This window comes from Hyla sarda, chromosome 2 (assembly GCF_029499605.1).
Source record: "Hyla sarda isolate aHylSar1 chromosome 2, aHylSar1.hap1, whole genome shotgun sequence".
Lineage (NCBI taxonomy): Eukaryota > Metazoa > Chordata > Amphibia > Anura > Hylidae > Hyla > Hyla sarda.
The window spans coordinates 377171560-377185159 of NC_079190.1; the positions used below are offsets into that span (position 1 = coordinate 377171560).

Below are 13600 nucleotides of genomic sequence, written 5' to 3' on the forward strand. Positions count from 1 at the left end.
CATGGTCAATCTACTATGATTCATCAGGCATTGGTGGGTGAAAATCCTGGCTGATCCAAGCCTGGTTCATCTTCACAAAGGTCAGTCTCTCCACATTTTTCGGTTGACAGACGAGTTCTCCTTGGGGTTACTGTGGCCCCCGCTCTAATGACACACTACTGGCCGGGCAGGACAGCTTTTCCAGGGCAAACTCTGCTAGTTGCGGCCACAAATCAAGTTTGGCTGCCCAGAAGTCTAACGGATCTTCAAGGTGTGTTGGCATGGTCATGCCAAGGTATGCCACCACCTGATGGTTCAGGTCCTGCTCCAGGTCTACCTGCTGCTGATGAGTTGCTTCACTATGCAGGTGAAGAAAGCTTCTCATGAGCGACTGTAGAATCAGGCTGCTGCTGATGGAGCTGGTACTGCTCCTGCCACCCCACCCCTCCCCAGCAGCCATGGTAGTGGAAGGTGAGCGCAGAGGGCCCCCCCAAGTCAGACCTGTGAGAACATGGATGATGGCGCAGATAGGCATCTGCTAACTGACTACATAGGATGTCTCTGTAGTAGGTCAGTTTGTCCTGCCACTCAGTGGGTGTAAAAAAGGCCCCCATTTTGTGCTGGTAACAAGGGTCCAATAAGGTTGAGAGCCAGAAGTCATCCCTCTGCTGAATGGTGACAATTCGGCGGTCACTACGCAAGCAAGTGAGCATGCATTGTGCCATTTGTGCAAGTGACTCGGAGGGACTTCCTGCCTCCGTCTCCACTGCATACTGCCACGGTGTGTCTGAGTCTTCTGTCTCGCCTTCCTCATAACCCTCTAGCTGCTCCTGCTCCTCCTCTCCTTTCAGATGACTAGAAAAACTGCCCATCTTGTGAAACCTAAACTGTGCTCCACTGTGCCCCTCCCCCCTCCTCCTCCTCCTCCAGTTCAGCCCCCACAGGGCTCATGTGGCCGTGAGATGTAGGCACCACATCAGGGCCCTGACCAGCCATTGTTTCCAATGTGTTGTAGTACATGAAGCACGCCTGATGAAAAAGCCTGAAAAAGCTTTGAAACGTGTTGCGTGGATCCTTTGTGTGCAATAAATTTACTTTATACATACTCCTTGTGGCAACACGATTCATCTCCCTTTCTTGGATCTTCTTTTACCTACATTTAGCAAAAAAGGAAGCCCTCTCCGTATTACTGAGATCTAAGAGAAAACCATACATAGTGGAGAGGCTCCAAAACATAGCAAGAGACGAGCAAAACAGGTCATCAAACGCAGACATCTGAGAATCATAGGGACGGTCTAGGAAGGCCGAGCGGAAGAAATCAACCAACTGTGCATGTTCCAGCCATAACACAGGACAAGTGGGGTCCTCTGCACGCATCTCTGATAGGGACGGAACTTTTAGCCTGCACAATATCCTTCAGTCGGGGAGCATCAGAACTATCTCTTCCCAAGAACCAAGAAGCATCCCTACAGGGCGTAGGCAGGAAGGCAGGATTACAGAAAAGAGGGGTCATCGAGCTGGGGACCAATGATATGCGCTGACAGGCAACCCAGTACTCCCAGCCAGATGAGGCCACTCAGATAAAGTTATATATAAACCTACACTTGCTATCCCTCACCAATAACCACAATCAAGTAGTATCAAAAAGACATCTTTATTATTAACAAAATAGAATTACAAAAATACACAATAGTAGAAAAAGACGCAACCCCTAACCCCTAAAAAACACACACCCCAAAATAGCATGGGAATCCCGGGCCGATCACTCACACAATATGACAGTATGCAACATGACCTAATTATTATACCTCCATATGTCTATATAGGAATGCTAATATCAATATAGTATAAAATGTACAATCACCGGCATCATGACACATTAATTCGCATTACCTGTTCCTTGCAAACTATCAGCGGCCATCTGGGGACTCCCGTGCACCCTCAACGGACGTCTGTTTCGTGGGCTAACCCACTTCGTCAGGAGGTCCACTCAGAAAGTTACCCTATCCTTACGCAAAATCCAAAGAGCAGAAGGAAGAGTAATTGGAGCAAGCGACGCTTCCACTTGCCCCCACAGTTTAGGTTTAGAAAGTGATAAAGATTGCAATAGTGTTTCGTAGAGGTATAGAAGTGACACAGCAGAGTGTATGTGAAGTGATGCTGAGGAGGAATAGTGGGATTTTAACGGACTGGGGAAGAATGCCAGTGTTACGCCGAGCGCTCCGGGTCCCCGCTCCTCCCCGGAGCGCTCGCTACACTTCCCTCACTGCAGCGCCCCGGTCGGTTCCACGGACCCGGGGCGCTGCGTTACCACCTCCGGCCGGGATGCGATTCGCGATGCGGGTAGCGCCCGCTCGCGATGCGCACCCCGGCTCCCGTACCTTACTCGCTCCCCGTCAGTTCTGTCCCGGCGCGCGCGGCCCCGCTCCCTAGGGCGCGCGCGCGCCGGGTCTTTGCGATTTAAAGGGCCACTGCACCGCTGATTGGTGCAGTGGTTCCAATTAGTGTTTACACCTGTGCACTTCCCTATATCACCTCACTTCCCCTTCACTCCCTCGCCGGATCTTGTTGCCCTAGTGCCAGTGAAAGCGTTCCTTGTGTGTTCCTTGCCTGTGATTCCAGACCTTCTGCCGTTGCCCCTGACTACGATCCTTGCTGCCTGCCCCGACCTTCTGCTACGTCCGACCTTGCTTCTGTCTACTCCCTTGTACCGCGCCTATCTTCAGCAGCCAGAGAGGTTGAGCCGTTGCTAGGGGATACGACCTGGTCACTACCGCCGCAGCAAGACCATCCCGCTTTGCGGCGGGCTCTGGTGAAAACCAGTAGTGACTTAGAACCGATCCTCTAGCACGGTCCACGCCAATCCCTCTCTGGCACAGAGGATCCACTACCTGCCAGCCGGCATCGTGACAGTAGATCCGGCCATGGATCCCGCTGAAGTTCCTCTGCCAGTTGTCGCTGACCTCACCACGGTGGTCGCCCAGCAGTCACAACAGATTGCGCAACAAGGCCAACAGCTGTCTCAACTGACTGTTATGCTACAACAGTTACTACCACAGCTCCAGCAATCATCTCCTCCGCCAGCTCCTGTACCTCCTCCGCAGCGAGTGGCCGCTTCTGGAATACGACTATCCTTGCCGGATAAATTTGATGGGGACTCTAAGTTTTGCCGTGGCTTTCTTTCCCAATGTTCATTACACTTGGAGATGATGTCGGACCAGTTCCCCACTGAAAGGTCTAAGGTGGCTTTCGTAGTCAGCCTGCTGTCTGGAAAAGCCCTGGCTTGGGCCACACCGCTCTGGGACCGCAATGACCCCGTCACTGCCTCTGTACACTCCTTCTTCTCGGAAATTCGAAGTGTCTTTGAGGAACCTGCCCGAGCCTCTTCTGCTGAGACTGCCCTGTTGAACCTGGTCCAGGGTAATTCTTCCGTTGGCGAGTATGCCGTACAGTTCCGTACCCTTGCTTCAGAATTATCCTGGAATAATGAGGCACTCTGCGCGACCTTTAAAAAAGGCCTATCCAGCAACATTAAAGATGTTCTGGCCGCACGAGAAATCCCTGCTAACCTACATGAACTCATCCATCTTGCCACTCGCATTGACATGCGTTTTTCCGAACGGCGTCAGGAGCTCCGCCAGGATATGGACTCTGTTCGCACGAGGCGTTTCTTCTCCCCGGCTCCTCTCTCCTCTGGTCCCCTGCAATCTGTTCCTGTGCCTCCCGCCGTGGAGGCTATGCAGGTCGACCGGTCTCGCCTGACACCCCAAGAGAGGACACGACGCCGCATGGAGAATCTCTGCCTGTACTGTGCTAGTACCGAACACTTCCTGAAGGATTGTCCTATCCGTCCTCCCCGCCTGGAAAGACGTCCGCTGACTCCGCACAAAAGTGAGACAGTCCTTGATGTCTACTCTGCTTCTCCACGTCTTACTGTGCCTGTGCGGATGTCTGCCTCTGCCTTCTCCTTCTCTGCTGTGGCCTTCTTGGACTCTGGATCTGCAGGAAATTTCATCTTAGCCTCTCTCGTCAACAGGTTCAACATCCCGGTGACCAGTCTCGCCAGACCCCTCTACATCAATTGTGTAAACAATGAAAGATTGGACTGTACTATACGTTTCCGCACGGAGCCCCTTCTAATGTGCATCGGATCTCATCACGAGAGGATTGAACTGTTGGTCCTCCCCAATTGCACTTCTGAAATCCTTCTTGGACTTCCCTGGCTTCAACTCCATTCCCCAATCCTGGATTGGTCCACTGGGGAGATCAAGAGTTGGGGGCCCTCTTGTTCCAAGGACTGCTTAAAACCGGTTCCCAGTAAACCTTGCCGTGTCCCTGTGCTTCCTCATGTAACCGGTCTCCCTAAGGCCTATATGGACTTTGCGGACGTTTTTTGCAAAAAACAAGCTGAGACTCTACCTCCTCACAGGCCTTATGATTGTCCCATTGAACTCCACCCCGGGGCAGAATCTATCCTCTGTCCGTCCCAGAGACTCTTGCCATGTCTGAATACGTCCAAGAAAATTTAAAAAAGGGCTTTATCCGTAAATCCTCCTCTCCTGCCGGAGCCGGATTTTTCTTTGTGTCCAAAAAAGATGGCTCTCTACGTCCTTGCATTGACTACCGCGGTCTTAATAAAATCACGGTTAAGAACCGCTACCCCCTACCCCTCATCTCTGAACTCTTTGATCGTCTCCAAGGTGCCCATATTTTTACCAAACTGGACTTAAGAGGTGCTTATAATCTCATCCGCATCAGAGAGGGGGATGAATGGAAAACGGCATTTAACACCAGAGATGGACACTTTGAGTATCTGGTCATGCCCTTTGGTCTATGCAACGCCCCTGCCGTCTTCCAAGACTTTGTTAATGAAATTTTTCGTGATCTACTATACTCCTGTGTTGTTGTATATCTGGACGATATCCTGATTTTTTCTGCCAATCTTGAAGAACACCGCCAGCATGTCCGTATGGTTCTTCAGAGACTTCGTGATAATCAACTCTATGCCAAAATAGAGAAATGTCTGTTTGAATGCCAATCTCTTCCTTTTCTAGGATACTTGGTCTCTGGCCAGGGACTACAAATGGACCCAGATAAACTCTCTGCCGTCTTAGATTGGCCACGCCCCTCCGGACTCCGTGCCATCCAACGTTTTTTGGGGTTCGCCAATTATTACAGGCAATTTATTCCACATTTTTCTACCATTGTGGCTCCTATTGTGGCTTTAACAAAAAAAAATGCCGATCCCAAGTCTTGGCCTCCTCAAGCGGAAGACGCCTTTAAACGACTCAAGTCTGCCTTTTCTTCGGCTCCCGTGCTCTCCAGACCTGACCCATCTAAACCCTTCCTATTGGAGGTTGATGCCTCCTCAGTGGGAGCTGGAGCTGTCCTTCTACAAAAAAACTCTTCCGGGCATGCTGTTACTTGTGGTTTTTTTTCCAGGACCTTCTCTCCGGCGGAGAGGAACTACTCCATCGGGGATCGAGAGCTTCTAGCCATTAAATTAGCACTTGAGGAATGGAGGCATCTGCTGGAGGGATCAAGATTTCCAGTTATTATTTACACCGATCACAAGAACCTCTCCTACCTCCAGTCTGCCCAACGGCTGAATCCTCGTCAGGCCAGGTGGTCTCTGTTCTTTGCCCGATTTAATTTTGAAATTCACTTTCGGCCTGCTGATAAAAACATTAGGGCCGATGCTCTCTCTCGTTCCTCAGATGCCTCTGAAATTGAACTCTCTCCTCAACACATCATTCCTCCTGACTGCCTGATTTCCACTTCTCCAGCCTCCATCAGGCAAACTCCTCCAGGAAAGACCTTTGTTTCTCCACGCCAACGCCTTGGGATCCTCAAATGGGGTCACTCCTCCCATCTCGCAGGTCATGCGGGCATCAAGAAATCTGTGCAACTCATCTCTCGCTTCTATTGGTGGCCGACTCTAGAGACTGATGTGGTGGACTTTGTGCGAGCCTGCACTATCTGTGCCCGGGATAAGACTCCTCGCCAGAAGCCCGCTGGTTTTCTTCATCCTCTACCTGTCCCCGAACAACCTTGGTCTCTGATTGGTATGGATTTTATTACTGACTTACCCCCATCCCATGGCAACACTGTTATTTGGGTGGTCGTTGATCGATTCTCCAAAATGGCACATTTCATCCCTCTTCCTGGTCTTCCTTCAGCGCCTCAGTTGGCTAAACAATTTTTTGTACACATTTTTCGTCTTCACGGGTTGCCTACACAGATCGTCTCGGATAGAGGCGTCCAATTTGTGTCTAAATTCTGGAGGGCTCTCTGTAAACAACTCAAGATTAAATTAAATTTTTCTTCTGCATACCATCCTCAATCCAATGGACAAGTAGAGAGAATTAACCAGATCTTGGGTGACTATTTACGACATTTTGTTTCCTCCCGCCAGGATGACTGGGCAGATCTTCTACCTTGGGCCGAATTCTCGTATAATTTCAGAATCTCTGAATCTTCCTCCAAATCTCCGTTTTTCGTGGTGTACGGCCGTCACCCTCTTCCCCCCCTCCCTACCCCCTTGCCCTCTGGTCTGCCCGCTGTGGATGAAATTTCTCGTGATCTTTCCACCATATGGAAAGAGACCCAAAATTCTCTCTTACAGGCTTCTTCTCGCATGAAGAGATTCGCAGATAAGAAAAGAAGAGCTCCTCCCATTTTTTCCCCTGGAGACAAGGTATGGCTCTCCGCTAAATATGTCCGTTTCCGTGTCCCGAGCTATAAGTTGGGACCACGCTATCTTGGTCCTTTTAAAGTTTTGTGTCAAATTAATCCTGTCTCTTACAAACTTCTTCTTCCTCCTTCTCTTCGTATCCCTAATGCCTTTCACGTCTCTCTTCTTAAACCTCTCATCCTCAACCGTTTTTCTCCTAAATCTGTTCCTCCCACTCCTGTTTCCGGCTCCTCGGACATCTTCTCTGTCAAAGAGATTTTGGCCTCTAAAAAGGTCAGGGGAAGAACTTTTTTTTTTAGTGGATTGGGAGGGTTGTGGTCCAGAAGAGAGGTCCTGGGAACCTGAGGACAATATCCTGGACAAAAGTCTGATCCTCAGGTTCTCAGGCCCCAAGAAGAGGGGGAGACCCAAGGGGGGGGGTACTGTTACGCCGAGCGCTCCGGGTCCCCGCTCCTCCCCGGAGCGCTCGCTACACTTCCCTCACTGCAGCGCCCCGGTCGGTTCCACGGACCCGGGGCGCTGCGTTACCACCTCCGGCCGGGATGCGATTCGCGATGCGGGTAGCGCCCGCTCGCGATGCGCACCCCGGCTCCCGTACCTTACTCGCTCCCCGTCAGTTCTGTCCCGGCGCGCGCGGCCCCGCTCCCTAGGGCGCGCGCGCGCCGGGTCTTTGCGATTTAAAGGGCCACTGCACCGCTGATTGGTGCAGTGGTTCCAATTAGTGTTTACACCTGTGCACTTCCCTATATCACCTCACTTCCCCTTCACTCCCTCGCCGGATCTTGTTGCCCTAGTGCCAGTGAAAGCGTTCCTTGTGTGTTCCTTGCCTGTGATTCCAGACCTTCTGCCGTTGCCCCTGACTACGATCCTTGCTGCCTGCCCCGACCTTCTGCTACGTCCGACCTTGCTTCTGTCTACTCCCTTGTACCGCGCCTATCTTCAGCAGCCAGAGAGGTTGAGCCGTTGCTAGGGGATACGACCTGGTCACTACCGCCGCAGCAAGACCATCCCGCTTTGCGGCGGGCTCTGGTGAAAACCAGTAGTGACTTAGAACCGATCCTCTAGCACGGTCCACGCCAATCCCTCTCTGGCACAGAGGATCCACTACCTGCCAGCCGGCATCGTGACAGCCAGTAGTGGAGAGTATGTCTGTGAAACAAAGAAGTCTGGGTACAGCTTTAGTTGGGAACTGGCAAGAGTGGCCTGTGGGTAAGGAAAGATTACCTGGCATTAAAGGGGTCCCTGAGGATCAATCATAGAGTGTTGATTAATGGAGGGGTGTAGGGATTGAAGCATGAAAGAAGCTGTGAAAGTAAAATTTGAAGAAACACCTAACAAAGGAAGACATGTCCATGGGGCAGATACCAAAGTATGAGCATAAGTATCATGTGCAATACGCACCCATAATTTGGAGTCTTAACCAAGGAGTTTGTCAAGAAGGCAATGTAAGACACCTTAGAAATATAGGTGACAATCTGGCAGGTCTGTCTAACCCAAATCTTTAGGGCGAGTAAGAATTTCACATCATAGTTTAGAGTTGAGGGGGTGAACCTCTGAGCAGGAATGCTGATGATACACACCACAGTATTTCTAGGTATTGAGTCATAGTGCTGGGAGGGTGGAAGGCTCTATGAGCTCTGTCTTTATCAACTTCAGTGTAAAAAGGTTGTTCCAAGAAGTCCATCATAGAGTATATTTCAGAGGGCATGATCGATTCCGGAAGGCTACATATGCGCAGGTTACTGTGGCGATTTCTACTATCTTTATCATTCATATGCTGTTTCAGGACAAAGAGGTAAGTAGAATGTTGTTTCACAGGGTCCTGTAGAGATGAGATGGCAGCAGCTAACTGAGCCTTATCCAGAGTAGATATTTTTAAGTTCACAGAGTACATTTAAGAGTGGAACAAATAGTTGAGTGAGAAAATGCCTGTTTTCATTTATCCACAATTTGTTTAGCAAAACTGGACATATCAGCTTTAGGGTACGTTCACACTGCGGAATCTCCGCTCGCAGAATTTCCGCGAGCACAGATTCCATCTAGTGGCCACCGCGCGACACTGCGCCGTCACCATTGATGGCTATGCAGTGCTCGCGGACTTCCATGCAAAGAATGAACATGTTCTTTCTTTGCACAGAACAATTTCAGTGGCGGACAATTCCGCCGTGTGAGCGGGTTTCGCGGAAGACCCATTCACACTGATGTTAATGTTCACCGCGCAGAATTCTGCTTGTGGAACATACCCTTAGTGGGTAGGGATTAAACCATACAATAAAGGTCCATCAGCATAGGAGGCCTGATGTCAGGTACTGTGGATGGGTGGGAAAGCGAAGGGATACAGGTAAATGGACCTGAAGTGCTTCTTGAAAATGGTGCTCCAGGAAGTGTCCAATGTCACACTTTAGCAATGTGGAATAGGCAGTGGTTTCGGAACAACATGTCTTGGACTTGGTTCCCATATTTTTAATTGTATAATGGCAACTAAGGCAGCGAGGGCCAAAGAAGTTCTAGGGTATGTGTCCTTACACCAACATAGCTAGCCATACCAAGAGCACCACACCTTATATGAAGAGCACTGAGCCAGGCAGTGAAGCCTGCTGCAGTTCTGAGACCTCAAAAGATCAAAATATTTGAAATATCTGTATGACATGTCAATAATTTTATTTCATGACAGTAACATTTCATCTGTTTTTAAGTATACCTGTAATTTAACCCCTTAAGTATGCAGGGATTTTTCATTATTGCTTTTTCATTTTTTCCTCCCTTTCTAATAGCCATAACGCAGTCTGGTTCAGCAGCATTAAAACCCGCTGGAACCATTACACATGATCATTATCATATAGAAGTGCACCTTCTACCAGTTCAACCTTTGATTCTGATACAACTTTAACTTAACAGTCTGGACGTAGGTGCAATAGTAATTGAGTAATTCACACAAATATGTACAAATAAAATGATGACAGATTGCAACAATTTATACTATCCATCACTTCAAGACTTCCATAATAATATTGATCTAAAGGGCGTGTCTCAGAGAAATAGTGGACATGTTGCCCAATATAACCTGGTGCGTGAGTCCTGATTCATTTTGACAAATGATGCTATTTGAGTTTAGCTTGTATGACATTTGCTGAGCTTCCCCAGAATAGATAGTACACAATGGTAAGATTACAACCATGTTAAACTTCAGTCAAATTTTTACAGTTTTTCACTATTTTATGTTAAAATTTTATATCTTACAATGACAATTAACATGTTCATTATTTTAACAGTCGTTAAGAATTATAGATGTTTTTTTCACACAGTGTATGCACTGATGCCCGCTTTCTCATAGACTTTAATATACTTCCATGGGCTTTAAGTACATTATTTAGCAAATACTTATTTGTAATTTTAACTCAAATTTACAGCCATGTTTTTCTAAAAAATATGTCTTGTTTAAGACTGAGTTCAAAAAGCAGAAAAGTGTTATGCTATATTCAGACTACAGAATCTCCAGTTAAAAATATTCCAGACGGAAATTCCAAGGGCGGCTGGCACCGACTGAATCAGTTGGCGCTAAGACCGCGTGGACATTACTGTCTCCATAAAAAAAGCGAAAACCCACTGTGTGGACCCAGCAGAAACCCAGGATTATATAGATCAATTTGATGGAGTTTGTTAGCTTTTTCTCTTTTTTAAGTCAATTTAAGGAGTGATTGCAACAGGGGTTAAATGTATAAGGCAACAAAAACATCAGTTTTTTTATGTTGCAAAAATAACACCTTGTTTACAATTTACAAAAAGGCTATTTTCACACTTTCTAACAGTGTCATATATCTCTGGGGATACCTCTGACAGATGCCATCCACCATACATAGCCTGTCCTATTAAAAAAAACATATACTGCATGGTTTACATTTTTTACTGGATGCCTCTCTATGATTGCACAGTCTGTTTTCCTATTTCATGTAACAAATGAACATAAACATATGTTTTCTAAAACAAAGGCTAAAAGGATGTTTATTTATACATTTACTGTATACGGCAAAAGCTCTCATGGAAAATAGGCACATTACTTGTATCGTTTCTTGACACCCTTCCCTTATCTATGGTCAACATTTGCATTGTATATACTTGTGAAAAATGGACACTTCTAAGGCAGTGTGAAAATAGTATTAGGGTAGGGTCACAGGGAACAGATCTGCAGCGTATTTTATGATGCGGATCCACCAGTGATGGACCCTACAGATTGCCTCCAGCTGTGCCAGCTCCGAGCAAACACACATTGTTCTGCAAGTCGTCACGCACATGTGCAGTGTACTCGCACACATTGCGGCCACTTTTGGCCTAGCTTAGGGAGCAGGGGGAGCGGCTGCAATGTCTGTGAGTACAATGCATGCAGTGACTTGCAGATTGCTGCGTGTCTGCTCGTAGAGGCGGATTGCCTCTACGAGCAGGCAGGCACAGATGGAGGCACACTCTAGGGTCTGTCATCAACAGATCTGAAGCGTAAAATACGCTGAGGATCCATTCCGTGTGGCCTTAAAGAGTACCTGTCACCAAATAAAACGTTTAATATAGTGTTCCTTGTATAATTAGCAGACACTTTCCCATTTACTTGCTTTAAAAATTATCAACATAAATATGTTTAAAATGTAACAGAAAAAATGGCCACTAGGTGGTTCTGTTCTGTTCCCTGCCACAATTAATACAGTGAGTTGGCCTGGCAGGAGACGAAACTCAGGAAGTGTTTTTCTGCACTGAGCTTGATTGACAGCTGCACAGAGCCTCAATGAAAGCTGCACAGAGCCTCATTGAAAGCTGCAAAGAGCTTCACTGAAAGATACAGAGCTTGAGGTCTTCTATCCATAACAGCACTGCAACGATGTGAGGGCGGAGGTGGTCCCCCAGCAGTCTTCAGTGATGTCATGTTAGGAATAGCTAGGGAACATAGCCTGAGTTAGTTTAGAAAAGTTTATTTGGTGACAGGTACTTTTTAAGCTTAAACTGTATCTGTCATTTTAGAATATTTCTGTAAACCTATATGATTTTGTTAGATTAACCCTTCAATGTGGTGCCGAGGAGATTTCAGTGCTCTCACTGCTGTTATGGAGCCCCATCTATGGTACACAGCTCTTTCTCTTTTTTTATTTTTTTCAGGGGCAGGGACTAGCTAAGCTGTTGGTCAACAGAATACGCACTGATGCTTCCTCTTCCTTAGTTGTCTGCCCAATACTAGCACAACACCTGCTCCTTACTGCTATGCTATGACATACTCATGATGAAAGTGCACTGAATTAAATAGGCTGTAACTGTGCTGATATATTACTTACAATACACAAATATAGGTAGAATATAGAGGGAGAAGGGGTTACTGATGCACTGGATTCCCAAGGTGCCATTTGACCAGAAATCCGCATGAGAATCAGGAGTGTGCAAAGAAAATATCCCTCAATAGGCGCTGCACTCAGAGTGGAAAGGGACGATCAAACTTGAATAAAGTTTCAAAACTTTATTAATCCGATTACACTTTTTGGGTGCTAGACACTTCATCAGATTGGCACTGGCATTGGTGTTACTAGAGACAAACTAAGCCTGAGGCAGGGTTCACACGGCAGAATGTCCGCACAAAAACTCTCCGTGCTGACATTCTCCAGACTGCAGGCGCCGGCATGAATGCACACAGGAACGCGCCATCTCATAGAGCCCGCAGAAAGAATGGACATGTTCATTCTTTCTGCAGAAAGCGGAATCTGAATTTCAGCACCAGAATCATCTGGTATGGAAATTTCCCTGGGAGCACAGCGCAACAGAGTCCCATTGAATTCCGCTGCTGCAGAATTACCATGCGGAATTCCAATGTGAAATTCTGCGCAGAATTGCTACCATGTGAACATAGCCTAACAGCAGGCAGAGAACAGCAAACTGGAAAGATGTGAGACACTTAGTTGCCAAGACTGTAGAGCTTTTTTTCCAGGGGTAATGATGAATTTCAGGTAAATAAAGTGATTTTCAATTATGGTACAGATCACATAGGCTATCAAAGGGAAGGAAGTTGTATGAAAAGATTGTTTATTCTTTAAGAACAAAAAAAAAAAAAAAAAAAAAAAACAGACCCTGACTGAGATAAACAGAGAAACAAAGGAAATTTAAAACTATGACAAAAGCCACATTGAAAACCCAAATAACCCTTAATGGATCCTTCTAAAAATGTAGAATCTAAAAATGAAAAAATGTAATTGATAGTAAGTTCAGCCTGGTTTGCTTCTTACTTTAGCTCTGTTTATTTCAACAGCCATTGAAGATAATGTAATGGAGCTTTTGTGGAAGATTATAAAGGGAGGATCGATCCTATGAGAATTGCAGGAGTAGTTTAGACAGTCATGCATTACATGGCAGGGGGAATGAATGACAATATGGAAACACTACTTGCACTTTATTTCTCAGTTTCATTCTATGCTCTGTCAAGAAACCCGCCTGGACTTTCCCAAAGAGGGTCTTTAAAAAGTCCTTTGAGAACCAGAAAGAACAATGATCTCTTTATAACTATCCATTTAAACTTGTCTGGTTCAGCAAAACAGAAAGACAGGCTAGATGGCCAATGGTTACACCTCATATGATCATTTAATTGAGCAAAATATTCAAAAAAAAGTCAATAAATTGTCGTTGTGCACCACAGAAGCCATGTGAAGTCAATACTGTCCTGACCGCCAACTTCTATTTTATGAGCAGCAGGGGCAGTATAAATACTAGCTGCCAGTTATTTATTGTAATGCTGCGAGGATAAGAGCTTCAGCATCTGGGATGCTTCTGATCACCCAACCCAATACTAGCTCCCTGGAGGTAGGACAAGGCAAGTGCAAGGCAGTGATAATGCAATATCTCAGATTTAACCAGGCAGTAAAATTCTTCTTCTTCCTCTAACAAATACTTTACTAATGTAAG

The 13600-nt window shown here is 46.7% G+C and overlaps 1 long non-coding RNA gene across 1 annotated transcript in view; it reads left to right on the top strand.

The window, feature by feature from the left end:
• The window catches only part of LOC130356651 (uncharacterized), a 134455-nt gene extending 121133 nt beyond the window's left edge, over positions 1-13322 (top strand). The window contains exon 4 of the long non-coding RNA XR_008888958.1: positions 12951-13322. This is a non-coding gene — a long non-coding RNA (uncharacterized LOC130356651). The remainder of the gene's footprint in view (positions 1-12950) is intronic.
• The last annotated feature ends 278 nt before the right edge of the window (positions 13323-13600 follow it).